This window comes from Zonotrichia albicollis, chromosome 27 (genome assembly GCF_047830755.1).
Source record: "Zonotrichia albicollis isolate bZonAlb1 chromosome 27, bZonAlb1.hap1, whole genome shotgun sequence".
NCBI lineage: Eukaryota > Metazoa > Chordata > Aves > Passeriformes > Passerellidae > Zonotrichia > Zonotrichia albicollis.
The window spans coordinates 3,195,222-3,210,829 of record NC_133845.1 but is presented as its reverse complement, the minus strand read 5'-3'; the positions used below and the strand labels follow the sequence as shown (position 1 = coordinate 3,210,829).

Genomic DNA, 15,608 nt, shown 5'->3' with positions numbered 1-15,608 from the left:
TGCATTGCGCCCAATAATTTTATTAGGCACCGCATATTTATTTCCGTACGTTCATTTTAGCTGTCCCCAGCTCTGTGTGCATGCAGAAATTCATTCTGAGCCTGCTGCTCATAAAACGCAGCTCGCTTGGAGCAATAATTCGATTCCTGTGCTCAGGGAGTTACCCCAGTGAGTCAAAGATTTCGAGATAGCCCCACCCTCCCCAACTTCCCGAACGCTCTCGCTGCAGCCGCTTTCCCTTTGCCAGACCCACACAGAGCAGCCCAGATCCCAAGGGGCAATCCCAACCTCCTGCCTCCCCCGTCTCAGCCCCAGAAAATTGGGAAATAAAAGTCAGGGCAGCCCTGAAAACCTTGAAATATCGGGTATGTGTAACAGGGGATGTTTAACAGCCCTTCTTCCCAACCTGGCTTCCTGCTTCAGTACAAAGAAAAGGGATTTCGGGGGGAGCTGGGAGGTGTTTCTGGCAATCCCGGTGGCTTTGGGTGCCTTCGGTTCCTGAGCGTCTGTGCCGTGCTCAGCCTAACAAAGAAACCGCCCGCATTTATCGCTGTGCTTTTCGTGAGGTGCTTCCTCCCCTCCGCAGCCAGAACCAGCTCCTGTTCTGTTCCTACCAGCGCCTTTGGAAGGCTGGGTGGGTTCGGGTGTCAGACACCACCGTCCCCAAGGTTTGGGCAAAGCGGGGGTCTGGGGGTGAGGCGTGAGCTCGGTGTTGGGGCTACCTGTGCCCTGCATTGTGCAGAGCATCCCTGGGAAAGGCAGCGCTCGGCTCCCAAAGCACAATGCAGATTTAGTCGTCATCTTTGTCTCTCCCCCCGCGCCCCCCCTGCTCCACTCCCCGCTGATGTTAACTGTCTGTATTATTATTTATTGTTATCAGGGGATTTGGTTTGATCAATGAAGTGTATATGCGTCTGACGGACATTCGGGGAGGAAATGCTTGCGGAATGAGTAACATGTCTGCAGTGGAGGGTGTGTGAGAGGGAGAGAGAGAGAGAGAGAGAGGGAGCATCGCTACTAGAAACATTGACTGATGAGTTCATTTTAAAATCCAAGGGCATATAGCTGGTAAATTAGCACATATTGCAAATATAGTCTGGTGCGAGAGGCAGCGGCGCTGCCATTGAGCGCAGGGGTGGGTGTGCAGGGGAAGGGGGGGTCGAGGAGAGGAGCTTGTCAGCTCGAAAGTCATCGCGGGCATGAGCCAGGCAGTCTGCCCGCCTCGCTGCAGGCGTGGGGCGTGCGATTTCCACGGGCGGCTGCCTGGGGGGAGCGGGGGGCACCGCCGGAGCCAGCGCTGGGTTTATTGTTTTAAAATCCACCGCCGGCCGCGGGGATGGAGGAGAAGGAGGGGTGCAGCCCCTCTGCTCCCCCGTTCAGCCCCCCGAACCCCCTGGGCAAGGAGGAGGGTCCCGGTGGTACCCGGGATGCGCAGGGGATGCGCCGGAGGGTTTCTGCCGGCGGCTTAAGGGATTATTGGGAAGGGTGACCGGCGGCGGAGTGTGTGAGAGAGAGTGTGAGAGTGTGCGGGGGGGAGCCGGGTCCTTATTCTGTTAAAGATTTAAGTAGGCATGCAAGGAATCTCTAGGATAGTTGGCAAAGGGCGAGGGTGGGGAGCGGGGGGGAAGGATCCAAAAGAGTCTGTAACCAGACACTGAGGCTTTCCAGGAGTGAGAGTGTGTGAGAGGGAAGGAGACAGAGCGAGAGGAAGAGAGGGGGCAGTGTGGTCTAGTACATTTTCATCTGGTCGTTGATTTGAGCCTGATGCTTGCTGTCCCTCAACAGCCTCCCTTGCCTGGATTTTTTCTTTCCCCCTCTCCTCTCCTTTCCCTTCTAATTCATCGAAGCCTAGGGGAGCCAGGAAAGATTAAATGTGCTTTCGAAAAGGCAGCCACTTCATGCAGCTATGTCTGCTTCCCCCCCACACCCCCCAGCCACCCCCCCACTCCCCCTTTTTGAAATAAAAAAAAAAAAAAAAAAAAAAGAGAGAGAGAGAGAGAGGGGGAGACAGAGAGGGGGAGAAGGAAGGAGGAGGAAGAGGAGGACTATAGTTTAATGATGTCGGGACTGGCTGATCCAGAAGGAGGAAAAAAAAAAAGGGGAAAAAAAAAAAAAGAAAATATTTGAGCTCCTGGACGAGGAAGGACTTTGGTGAATGGGCTCAGACTCCTGAGGTGAGAAAAAGACGGAGTGAATGATGATGATGATGATGGTTCCGTAATGGTGCCTGTTACCGCTGCCCCCGGGCGGGCGGCGGCGGGGCCGGGGCCGGGGGGGACCTGCCGTGGGCAGCGCCGGATATTTTGCATTTTTAACCTCGGGCCCTCCGGAACGTTTCGGCTTCTCGCCGCTTACGCCGCCGGGGCTGAAGCGGTTCCAGAGCTGGGTGGAGGGTGCGGATCCGTATTATTTATTTGGGCGGGGGGGTGGGGGGGGGGGGGGGAAAGAGGGAGGAAAGGGAGGGAGGGAGGGAGGGAGGGAGGGGGGAGAAGAGCGGAGGGAAGGAGGTGGCAAGCTGGGGACGAAATCCTGCTCTGGGTTATGGCCGGCGTAAATTTCCATTGGCTGGGGGTGCACAAGGTGCTCGGAGAGAGGAGTCGGTGCAGGATGGAGTCCCTTTGTGTGTGTGTGTGTGTGCCGTGTGCTGTGTGTGCACCCTCCTCTCCCGGGCGAGCGCCTTTTTCTCCAGGTTTTCCTTTGAAGCCCCGGCCGGCGGCTGGCAGGGGAGGGCGGCCGGGGCTGCGGCGCTGCTGCCCGCGCCCTTCCTCCCTCCTCCTCCTCCTCCTCCTCCACCTCCTCCTCCTCCTCCTCCTCCTCCTCCCCGCTGACAGTCTGGGGCTCGCTCCGGCACCGGGCTGGCCCCGGCTCCCGCAGCCCCCCAGCCCCGTCTCTTCATCATAATAATAATAACAACAGCGGCGGCGGCGGCATTGCCGGGCAGCGCGGAGGGCGGCGGGCGAGAGGAGCTGCGGAGGAATTCGGTTCCTTTTCCTTTCCTCCCCCCACCCCCCCATAACCCCAACCCCAACCAACCCCCCCACCACCCCCTTTTCTTTATTGCTATATTTATTTTTTTTTAAGGCAGAAAAAGAGAGCTAGGAAAAAAAAAAAAAAAAAAAAAAAAAAGAAAGAGAGAGAGAGAGAGAGAAAGATGTTTTAAAAACGCAAGCGGCTTGCCCAGCTGCACACACCCGCCCTCCCTCGGCCGCTCCCTCCCTCCCTCCCTCGCTGGCTGCGCACACAGCGCCCGCTCGCCGCCGCTCGGGTGTCAAAGCCCGCCGGGCACGCCGCCTGCAGCGGGCACTGCCCCGGCCCCCCCGGAGCCCACCGGAGCCTCCCCCGCTGGCCAAGGGTGAGTTCGTACCTGCTTTTGTGGCGGCTCGGGGCTCCTCTCCATCCATCCATCCATCCATCCCCGGGGCTGCGGAGGGGGCGGGGAGGCAGCGCCTTGCTGCTGCCGCTGCTGCCGCACGCTTTGTGCCAGCGGCCGGCAGCGAGCCTGCGGATTGCTGCTCTTATTTCTGCATTCCTTCTCGTTGAAACAATGAAAATAATTCCGTCACTGCCCCAAACTTCCTCTTCGTTATTTAAATGCGGAGGCTTTTTGGTGTATTTGTCGCAAGCGACCTTGTTGGGAGCTGGAAGGAACCTGCCGCGCCATGTCATTATTATTATTTTTTTATTTTTTTTGTGTGTGTGTGAACGATTAAAAATGGAATGTATTCTCTCAACAGAGGGTCCTTAGAGAAGCTCTTTCCTTCCACCTGTGTGTCCTGTTTTGTAATCTTGAGCCATGAATTGAACTTGCCTGCTACTCTTTTCCTCTTTCTCCTTTTGATCTTTTTTTTTTATGATTATTATTTTTTGATCCCCGTTGGTTTTGGTATTTTAATTTTTTTTTAATTTTTTTTTTCTTTTTGCAAGGACTAGTTTGTTGCGCCCCTCTCAATCCCTGAGACCCTAACTTGTGATGTTTAGCTTTTAAATCCACGGGTTAGGCTCTTGGGAGCTGTGAGTTGTGCTTTGACATCTTTATTTTATTTTAGAAATATATCCTCTCTCTATGTGTATACGTGTGAGCGCGGGTGTGTATATTTAGAGCCGTATACACACACATACAATAGTGTTTAGAGACCTTTTAAGGCAAAAAATAAGTGTATTTCTCCTCCTTAGCCTCCATCGGCTGATGCAGGGCGGTGGTTATGGCCATTTTCTGTAGAAAAATCAAATTAAATCAGCGTTCGGAGCGCTGAGATTTTTTTTAATATTTTTTTTTCCTTTTTTAATGTGTGTGTATATATTCACGAGATAATTTTCCAGATATGGGGGTGTATGTGTGTACACACAGAGTGATTATTATATATGCGGGTGTAGATAAGATATACATGATATGGCTGCATGTAAATACAGTTCTTGAGGTGTGCGTGGCGATCCACAGACCTATTAATTCATCCAAGCAAATAAAACCATAAATACAGATATTCCAATATGGAGGAATATTAAATCACTGTGGTAAAACGGGGAAAACGGGGAGATTTTTTTTTTTTTTTTTTTTTTGCTGCATAGAGCATCTGAATTTTGATTTTTTGGGGTTTTTTTTTTTGCCTTCCCCTCCTTTCTTGAGAGCAACACAGAGTACCCTGAGAGCGTAACAGTAACAGCTCGGTACATTGGTGCTTGACCTCAGCTGAAATCCCAGCATGCCTCATGCTTCCAAGTTTAAAACTGAACGATTAATCTTGGAAATGTGCTCTATGGACACACCAAAGGGAAAAAAAAAGGATAAAAGAAATTAATAAAAAAAAAAGGAGAGAAAAAAAAAAATAAAAAGCCAGCAGACGGGTTGGATTTTATAGGTTGGGGAAAATAAACTGCAGAATAAAATGGTTGCGTGTATTAATGGTTGGAAAGTGAAAAGAAATGCTGAAGTTTTCTTTGAGTCCTTTTCTAGAACTTCCAGCTTTGCTGCTTTTCCGGGCAATATGATCTGTAAATGATGAATCAGAAATGTTCGAAATGTTTCCTGCTGCTGTTGTTTTTTTCTTTATTAGATTTTTTTTTATGTTGCTGTAAAATTAATTATGGTTGGAACTGTATTTCTTATCTCTGTTCTGCAAGGCAATTTCTAATGAAGTTACTGTACCTTGTTATGGCACCCATTTGCTGTTTGATATTTGAATGCAAATGCTTGAACTTAAAACGATGCAGCAAAAATTCATTGCCGGTGTAAGATTTTGGTATTTAAGAGCTTTAGGATATGTTTGCTGCTTTCTGTTGTTTAACAGTTATTGAACTGGAAAAGGTTGCTTGTTTCATTTTGATTTTTTAATTTTTTAATTAATTTTAGCTGCTTTTTCTTGCCGTTGTAATTACCCTGAGCGTTTTACCTCTGGAAAAAAAATGCCAAGAAAGCCTTGTCCTTCTGAATTTCTATATTATTCCAAACCTTTTTTAATTCTGCATTCATTTTCTGGTACCTCCTTGGTAACCGCATTAATTTTCTGTTACCTGTTGTAAATTACAACACAGAGCGGTGGCTCTCCGCATCTTTATCCAGCCATTACCACACCCGCGAAAATTCGCTTTTTTCGGGGTTCTTTTTACCCTTTCCCGATGCTTTTAACCTCAATTTTTATTTTTTTTTTTCCCCGCTCCTCCAGGAGGGAATGAGGGAGCGCTTTGTGTGCGGGGCTGGGATGGGTCCCCTGCGTATCCTCCGCGTATCCCCTGCGTATCCTGCGCATATCCCCCGCGTATCCCCCGCGTATCCCCCGCGTATCCCCCGCGCATCCCGCGCATCTCGAGGGGGGAAACGCGTTGGGACCCCCCCCTCAATGTCCCCGCTGTCCCCTCCCCGGGGGTCGCCATTGTGGCCGCGCTGCTTGCGCGCTGCGGGGCGGGGGTTGCGCGGGGCTGCGGCAAAACAATGGGCGGGGATGGGGAGAGGGGGGAAAGGGAGCAGGGGGAGGACGGAGCCCGCGCAGGATCCGCGCCCCTGCGCGCTCGGCGCCGGCTCCGCTCGCTCCCAGTCTAGACCGGCCCAGACGCATCAATTTAAAGGGGCAGAGCGGCGGCGGCAGCGCGCAGAGCTGGCCCCCCCCTCAAAAAAAATAATAAAGAAAAATGAGCGGAAGGCATGGAAAATAAGATGGAAAATAAGATGGAATATAAGAGGGGAAGAGAGGATTTTGCGCTGCTCCCCAGGGTGGTTTTTCAGGGGGAAAAGCGAGGAGAAAAGGCTGGAATAGAATGGTGTCGTCCCCCCTCCCCGCAATCCTCTCCCTTCTCCTTTCGCTGCCTCCTCCCGCTGCAGAATTCCCGGCGCAGAAATTCCGGGCAGGTTCAGGATTTCAGCCCGGAGCTGCAGAAATGTCAGCGCTGCTAAAAGTCAGTAAATCAGAAATGCCCGGCCGGAATCGGCTCTGTTCGAGCAGACGGAGCTCGATCCTGAGCGATTCCTGCAGCGATTTTTACCTTCTGCAGACAAAAGGAGGGATATTGCACTCGGGGTTTATTTTTTGTGGATTTCTTCTCTTAGTGTTACAGAGTTTTTCTAACAACAATTTCATCAGTTTCCATGGTTTTATATTTTCATTAGAAAAAACCCAACGAATCTGTGGATAAAAAGACGGGGTTTTTTCTCTTACAAGGAAAATGGAAGAGAAAATAAATATTAGGCATTAATTTAATCAATAAATAAAATAAGTGAAGAAGATTCTTCAGTAAGAATAAGTGAAGAATTCTTCAACAAGAATTGAAGATCTTTTTCAATAAGACTAATTTTCAATAAGACTAATAACACTAAAATAAAAACCACCAGGCTGGACCAAGTTTCAATTAAAAGTAAATCTAATCTGCTGCTATATTTAATATAACACATTGCTAAATATTCTGTGCAATATGTGATGCAAATAACTAAGAAGGAGAAAGAGAAGCAAAGGAGGAGTGGGATTTTTTAAAATATGGTTATTTTTTTAAAAAATATTGTAAATTCTGCAAAACTCTGTGTCTGGGAGTTTTGTCTGAGCTCGGTGACTTTGACCTCGTTGGGGCTGAGTTGGAACTTGCTCTCCTAAGTTGAAAGGCGCAGGGTTTGGTGGCAGGAAAAGGTAAAAATAAAAGCTCCAAGGCATTCTGCAGTTTGCCATTGTTGCTCTTTTATTTCCAGGGGTTTAACAGGACCTAAAGTTGCACGGTGCTGCAGCTACAAATAAAAAAAAAGAAAAGAAAAAAAAAAAAAAAAAAGGAGAATACTTTTATTGCCTTTCTTCCCTGAATCATTTCCAAGGTGCTTAAGGATTTATTGGGCCAGATAGCAAATTGCAGCTGAGATGCTGTGCAGTGGCCAGTGCTGATTAGATGATTGATTAATTCCTGATCGATTTCTGATTCCCAACCTAAATCACATTATAAATGCTCGATATTAAAATGCAGCTTGTGCCGAAATCTGATTGCAGGAGCCAGTTGGAAATAGCACAATATTCCTATTTTTTGCTGGGCTTTTTAACCCTTTCAGGAAGTGCTTGGCCATACCTCAATGCTTAGAGCCATGAAATTCTTGTTCACAGGAGGTTTGTGGAAATAGCACAATATTCCCATTTTTTGTTGGGTTTTTTAACCCTTTAAGGAAGCACTTGGCCGTACCTCAGTGATTTAGAGCCATGAAATTCTTGTTCACAGGAGGTTTGTGGAAATAGCACAATATTCCCATTTTTTGTTGGGTTTTTTAACCCTTTAAGGAAGCGCTTGGCCGTACCTCAGTGCTTTAGAGCCATGAAATGCTTGTTCACAGGAGGTTTGTGGAAATAGCACAATATTCCTATTTTTTGCTGGGTTTTTTAACCCTTTAAGGAAGTGCTTGGCCGTACATCAGTGCTTAGAGCCACGAAATTCTTGTTCACAGGAAGTTTGTGGAAATAGCACAATATTCCCATTTTTTGTTGGGTTTTTTAACCCTTTCAGGAAGTGCTTGGCCGTACCTCAGTGCTTAGAGCCATGAAATTCTTGTTCACAGGAGGTTTGTGGAAATAGCACAATATTCCCAATTTTTGCTGGGTTTTTTAACCCTTTAAGGAAGCGCTTGGCCGTACCTCAGTGCTTAGAGCCATGAAATGCTTGTTCACAGGAGGTTTGTGCACAATCCCTGGAACAACACGAGACAATTCCCAGAGCACGAACTCCACGTCCATCTGCACCTCCAACCACCGCCAAACCGTTTTTCATTTTGACTTTTTCCTCCTTTTTCCGCCCTGAATTTTGCTCCCTTCCGCACGATGGAGGGAGGAGGGTTGAGGAGTTCAAGGCGTGGGTTTCCCAAAGGTACAATCCCAGTTCTGCACGGGGCTGGAGCTCGGGGAGCGCGGCCTCGCTGCCAACTGTGCCGCATTCCTGCTGCCCTGCCTTTTTTCCCAGGGCTCCCAAGGAAAGAGCATCCCAGTTCTTCCTCACTCTTGGGAACACACACATTGTTTCAATAATCCAGGCAATAAATGCTAATTAGTAATGCTTAAGGACCCTACCAGTCGGAGTAATTATCATAATTTACCTCTTCCTCGGTAAAAAAAAAAAAAAAAAAAAGCGTTTCTTGCAGATTTTTTAATTTTTTTCCAAATGGCGTTTTCTCCTTTTTTTCTCTCGTTGGATTAGCAATAAATATATAGACACAGGTAGGGAGCTGGAGCTGAGCATGTGTAAAATATTTTCCCACACGTCAAAATTTCTTTAAAACCTGAGATTTTTTTTTTCCCTTGGCCTCCCCTGTGCGCTCTCCCCTCCTTCCCCAGCAGCACCAAAAACCACTTGCAGAGGGAGAACAAAGGAAATCAGCAACTCCAAAGGCATCATTAACTATGAGGAGCAACAGCAAGACAGAGTGTGATATGACAACATATTTTATGGCACAAAAGTAGAGATAATTAAATAATTCAGTGGTATTCTTAGCTAATTAGCACAAAGATCTTTCAGAAGCCATCAAGAAAATGGATCTCATCAAACCTAATAACACGTGGGCTTTCCCCGAGATCCTGAGTTTTCCAGTCTTGCTGCTGCTTCCCCACCTGATCCTGTAACACCAAAGGGTTGCACAATTTAATTGGGCTCTTCCTCAAGATAATATTTTCCATGGAAGGGGATCAGGTATTCAGAGGAAATGAATATGCATAGCTGGAATTTTCAATATTAGTCAATAGCAGAGGAGAAGCCAGATCTGTTATGAGGGATCCATTTAAAAGATTCAATTTTCTGCCTCTCTTGGGTTCATTGGGATGGGGCTGGCATTTGGAGCTGCTGGAGTCCAAGACCTTTTTATTTTATAATTTATATTAATTTGGGTTCTGGATTGGCTGGTTTCAGCTTTTGTTGGGCATTGAGAAATGTGTGGCCAAGTCCAGAGGAGGTCTGGGACCTCTGGTTTAACCTGGCCTCTCATTCCAAGGCCAAAACCAAACTGGGAAAAGCTCCATCATCATCTGTGGAGTTGTTTTAGCTCTTCAGTAGGATGGCTACAACTCTCATGCCATGAAAATATGTTTTTCCTTTGGATTCATTAATTTTTTACCTGGAATCAGTGGCTGATGGTCCTGAGCTCAGTCCAGGTTGGCAATCCACAGAGCCATGGGCAAGGATTGCAGGGCATTGATCCTTCCTGGCAAACTCAGCGAGGCACGTTCTCAGTAATCAGGTGCATCAAATATTGCTCAGAACATCTCCCTGTGTTATTCAGAATATCTCATTACGCTCCTTTGATCTGAATGCACCCCCAAGTTCACGAGAGGCGTTTGCAAATCCCGTTCTCTGCCTCTGTGTTTGATTATTTGGGGTTCCTTTTCCCTCTGCCAAACAAAGGAATGCCTGAAAATTTGACTTTGCCAGCCAGCTAAAAAATCTCTTGCTTTAAATACCAGAAGGGGATGTGCAACAATCTGGGATTCAGCAATAATTCTGGTTTTCACCCTGGGCCCAGACTGAATTTTCCTCCTGTGTTACAGTTTTGGTGCTTTTCACTCCGTGGATGCCCACACAGGTTCTGCAGTGGGGTAAGATCTGACAGTTTGGGATTATTGTTATGCATGGAGGGGAAAAACCTGAAATTGCCCCTAGAAAATGGAAATTGATTTTTCCCTGCCCAAAAAGAGGTGGAGACTCATTTGTAGAAGGTAAAAGGAGGGAATAGGAGAGGAAAATGCACCCAAAAGTGCTTTGGCCAAGGAGCAAAGCACACCAAGATATTCTGTCTCCTGGTTTACAGGGCTGCTCTTCTTTAAGCAAAAATTCTTCCTTTCTGGAAATTTCTGGTTGGGAATGAGGTTCTGACATGCCTGGTGTACCCCACATGTAACAATGAAACCCATGGTACTTCTGTGAAAAAGCAATTTCTTTTTTCTCTTCTGTTTTTCTGTCGTTCACCCAATGCTCTGGCACTGTGTTTGAATATATGAGGGCATTCCAACCAATTAAAAAAATATATGTGTAATTTTATAATTCCCAAGATGAGAGAGGAATCTCTGCTTTCCTTGGTGAGCCTGCCTGCAATTGTTTTCCTTTAACAGCTCTTCCCACACTGCAGTCAATGAATCTCTAATCTCCTGGACTGAAATGTCTGACACTTCCAGCATCGTTTCCCTGCTGCCTCGGCTCGCAGAGCTCCACCTACAGCAGCGTCTCAGCAGTGGGCTGCTGGTGGATCTGGGAGAAATGTCTGGTTTTTTTGGGGTGGGAGGGATGGATGGAGGGATGAAGGATGAGCAGGGGTTGTGCTGTGCTCTGTGTGCCTCTCACAGCACCCTTCCAGCCGGGATCTGAGGGACGAGGAGTGGATGAGCTCTGGCTGAATAAATTGAGTTTATTCCACGGCTGCTCCTGCCCCAAGCCTGGTGCTCTGTGCTGCTGTGCCCCTCTGCAAGGAGGGCAGGAGGGCAAGGAGGAGAAGCTCAGCTCTGAGAGAAGGCTCCAAACTGCTCCCTCTGGCTGCCCCAAGGAGCTGAACTGTCCCTGCAAGCTGAGCCTGGTGCTCCCAGGTCATTCCACCCTTCCCAGCTGAGTGCCCTGCTGGCGGCTTCACCCTGAGGATGGATTCTGCAAGAAATGCTGAGAAACATCAGAAATGCTGAGGGTTGAGAGGAGTCCTCTCAGTGCACGGACCCATTTGTGGATAAAGTCACGCTCACCTGGATCCCAGCTCCTCCAGAACCACCAGGTGTGGGGAAGCATCCCAAATTCCCCATCAGTGGACTTTGGTTTGGCTTTGGTGTGCTTGTATCATGTCTGAACGTGCAAAGATCTTGGTTTTCCACAAGGAACCCAGTAAATGGCACCTCTGTCAATCAGTCACTCAAAGCGTGTTTGTCTCTTTTGCTCACCCCCCTCTCCCTTTCCCACCAGGGCTTGCAGAGCATCTCCTTCCCTGCATGGAGGGCTTGGGGCTGGATTTTTCCTGGGGTTTGGCTGCTTGGGAACGGGGTTGGTGGGCTCCTGGAGCACCTCACACACCAAATCTGCCTTCCCATTCAATGGTGTTTTCACTCCACCAACGTCTGCTTGTTGAAGGCCCAAATAGGGAAAAAAAAAATCCTGAAATCTGGATTTTTCTCTGCCCTGTTTGATGGATAATTCAGAGGTAACAGCACAGCTTTGGTAGAATTTCTTTTCTCTTTCATCCCCCTTTGCTCCTTTTCACACTTCTCTGGGTAGTTTTGGGGGATAATGTGGATTTTGGAAGATGCTGCAGCAAAATTGTAGAAGGAGAGAAGCCCTGGCTTGAATAGTGGTGCCCTTCTTGGTGTCTTCACATCAGCATCCAATTCCTTTAGGAATATATGAACAGACAGCTTAAAAACAGTGATCAAAACCCAGAAAAAACAACATTTTGGTTCAATTGCTAGAATTATTCAACAAGGAGCTGAAGCCCCCTTATTCCTCAGGCAGGGAAATACTCCATTTTTTTAAGCCATGGCACATGGCGCTGAAAAGGAAAATTATATTGCCCCGAAAATTGCAAATAAAAAGTTCCCCAGCCTCTGTTTTGGGATATTTTGGGAGGAATTTTCCCCAGATTCCAGCCCACCAAAGCACAGCTCCCATCTGGTTTTTGGAGGAGCTGTGCAGGTGTGAATTCTGTGGGAGATGGAGGCAGAAGCAAAGGTTGGTCCTGAGGGATCTGTCCCAGTCCCTGGCGCTGCGCTGGGACAGGGGGAGGCGTTTCCACATTTATCTCTTCAGCTGAGATACCAAACCAAGGTCTCCTCTCTTGTTCAGGGACAGATGTCGAGGGAGAAGTTTTGTTCCTTTGGCACATGCTGTGTGAAACCTCCCCTCCTTATTTAAAAAAACAAAAACCAAAAAATTCCTTTTTATTTTTTTTTTGTTTCAATATTCCAATAGAAACAACAATGCTGTCATCTCAGGAATAATTAAAAAAAAAAAAGACAAAATATTTTTCATTCCTCTGCAGGTGGAGATGGATGAGGCTGCTGGAAAACAGCACATTGTTCTAAAACAAATCTAAAAATTCTATATCTTAGAAATATCTGAATGTGTGAAACCTTCTCTTCTTATTAAAAAAAAAAAAAAAGAAATCCCATTTTTTTTTGTTTCAATATCCCAAAAAGAAACACCAATGACATTTTAAAAAATGACAAAATATTCTGGGAATTGTTTGATCCTCTGCAGGTTGGGGTGGATGAGGCTGCTGGAAAACAACACATTGTTCTAAAATATATCTATAAAATTTATATCTTAGAAATATCTGAGTGCTTTTTGTTCACATGTGATGGCCCCTAATAATAATAATAATAATAATAATAATAATAATAATAATAATAATAACAATGCAGGCCTTCCACAGCAGCTTCATCTGTGGAGCTCCAGCCCCTTTCTGCAGAGTGAATTTTCTCAATTGACTCTCACAGGTGCCTTTGTGAGGTGGGTATGGAAATGTTCCTGATCCTGACCCTGATCCCCACAGGAAGAGAATCCCATCCCTCATTTTTGCCATTTTTTAACCTCTTTTCCTCACTTTAATTTTCCTGATAACATGGAGTAAGATTATTGATTTTCAACCCAGCTATTGAAAATATTCATCAAGCGCATTAATATCAAATATAATCTGGTTTAATGGGTTCTTTTAGGGTTTTTTTTTTTTTTAAATCTAATTTTAATGGGTTCTTTTAGGGTTTAATGGGTTATTTTAGAGATTTTTAAATCTAATTTTTCCTTCTGAACATGAGAAGGGAGACTGGCTTTCCATGCTTTGCAGAAGGCCAGGGATATTATTATTATTATTATTATTATTATTATTATTATTATTATTATTATTATTATTATTATTATTATTATTATTATTATTTTTGTGGGGTGAGGAAGTGCTGAGCACCTCTGAAAACCAACCCAAACCTAAAAGCACTGATTAGAAAGTTTGGCTTAAGCATTTTGCCTGAGATGGCCGGGCTGATAATTGGATTTCAGCTGGCTGAGCCCCAGCCCATGACTGCAGCTATAAATCACCCTGCTGCCCTCACTCCCCTAATGCAGCCTCACTTTTCAAATATTTCCTTTACAGCCTTTTCCATCTGTGCCTCTGAAGACACCTCCAGTGGAGGTGATGCAGTGGGGGGATGAAGCTGAAAGTTGTTGGCTCCCACCCTTCAAATTTGTGGGGTTTTGGAGCTGAGTTTGCTGCTTTTAGGAAAGATTTTCCTCTGTTAACTCAAAAATTGTGAAAAAAATTTTCACCAATTTTTTTTAACCTGTGCAAAAAAATTGCCCAGGTAAATCTTGGCTTGATCAGGACTTCTTGAGGTGCTCAGGTTGCTTTGACCTCAAGATTCATCAGCTGATAAAGTCCTGCTTCCTAATTAATTTATTTTTTTAAATAGATCATGATAAACCCCTCACTCTGCACATATTTTCCTTTATCATTAAATTCTGCCTCACCCACAGCCAGGCCTCAGAGCAGATAAATCCAGCAGCAGGGAGGTGGGGCTGGGAATATCAGGATCAGGGAAAAGCACAGGGTTTGCCATGGGATAAAGCTCTGGCTCTTTTGGGATCCCTGCCCTTCACAGCTCCATCTCCACCACTGACTGCAGAATTACCTTCAAGGTAATTTTTTATATTTTTAGTATCTATTTTTAATTTATCTTTATGTATTTTAGATATTTTATATAAATATATTATAATATACTATATATACTATAAATACTATATACTATATTATATATATTATATATATTATATAGTATGTACTATATATATATAGTATAGTATATACTATACTATATATATTATATAGTATATACTATATATATAGTATATATATAGTGTGTATATATAGTATATACTATAATATATATAGTATATAATATATAGTATAGTATATAGTATATAGTATATATACGATATGCTATATATACTAGTATATATACTATATACTATATACTATATACTATATACTATATACTATATACTATATTATATATTATATATTATATATTATATATTATATAATGTTATTTTTATAATTTTATATTTCATTTAAATCTCGCCCAGCCCAGAGGGGTTTGGAAGCTGCACCTGGGGGATTATCCAGGAGCGCAATTCCATGAGGGAATTTCTGATTTTGATAGCAGCCTGCCCCTATTTTTATATCACATGGGCCAGAATATCTTTTCATATCTTTTCCTTTCAGCTTTTCCCTGTTTGCTGCTAGAACAGAAGACAAAGGTAACAGCTCTCTCACAATTAGCAATATCTAAGCAATTAATCCATGAAATCCTCACCATTGGTGGTGCCTCCATAAACCCAAAACATTTTCACTACTAGAGGAGATGCAAAAATAGGGATTTTTTAAAGAATGTGTGCTTAAGACTGCATTTTTCTATTTTTAATTTTTTTTTCTGAATTTTGGCTTTTTCTCTCTATTTGCTGCCTTCAGAGCTTTCCCAAGAGCTGGGCTTTGGTGGATTCAGAACCCACACTGGGAGGAATTCTTTCCTGAGCTGACCCTAATTCATTGTCAGAATTGTCCTCTATTTACCATTAGAGAAGATGCAAAAATAGAGATGTTTAAAAGAATGAGCCTTAAACCTGCTCTTTTCTATTTTTAAATGATTTTTTTCCCCTGAATTTTGGCTTTTTCTCTCTATTTGCTGCCTTCAGAGCTTTCCTAAAAGCTGGGCTTTGGTGGATTCAGAACCCACACTGGGAGGAATTCTTTCCTGAGCTGACCCTAATTCATTGTCAGAATTGTCCTCTATTTACTACTAGAGGAGATGCAAAAATAGACATTTTTAACAGAATGAGCACTTCAACCTGCTCTTTGCTATTTTAAAAATTTTTTTTTCTGAATTTTGGCTTTTTCTGCTGCCTTCAGAGCTTTGCCAAGAGCTGGGCTTTGGTGGGTTCAGAACCCACACATGCCCTGGGAGGAATTCTTTCCTGAGCTGACCCTAATTCATTGTCAGAATTGTCCTCTATTTACTACTGGAGGTGATGCAAAAATAGAAATTTTTAAAAGAATGAGCGCTTAAACCTGCTTTTTGCTATTTTTAAATGAATTCTTTTTTCTGAATTTTGGCTTTTTCTTTCTTTCTGCTGCCTTCAGAGCCTTGCCA

The 15,608-nt window shown here is 44.9% G+C and overlaps 1 long non-coding RNA gene across 1 annotated transcript; it reads left to right on the top strand.

Annotated features, from left to right (window-relative positions):
- The first annotated feature begins 3,091 nt into the window (after positions 1 to 3,091).
- Positions 3,092 to 11,321, top strand: LOC141731980 (uncharacterized). Its single transcript, XR_012583887.1, has 2 exons — positions 3,092 to 8,017; positions 8,129 to 11,321. It is a non-coding gene; the product is annotated as an uncharacterized LOC141731980 (long non-coding RNA).
- The last annotated feature ends 4,287 nt before the right edge of the window (positions 11,322 to 15,608 follow it).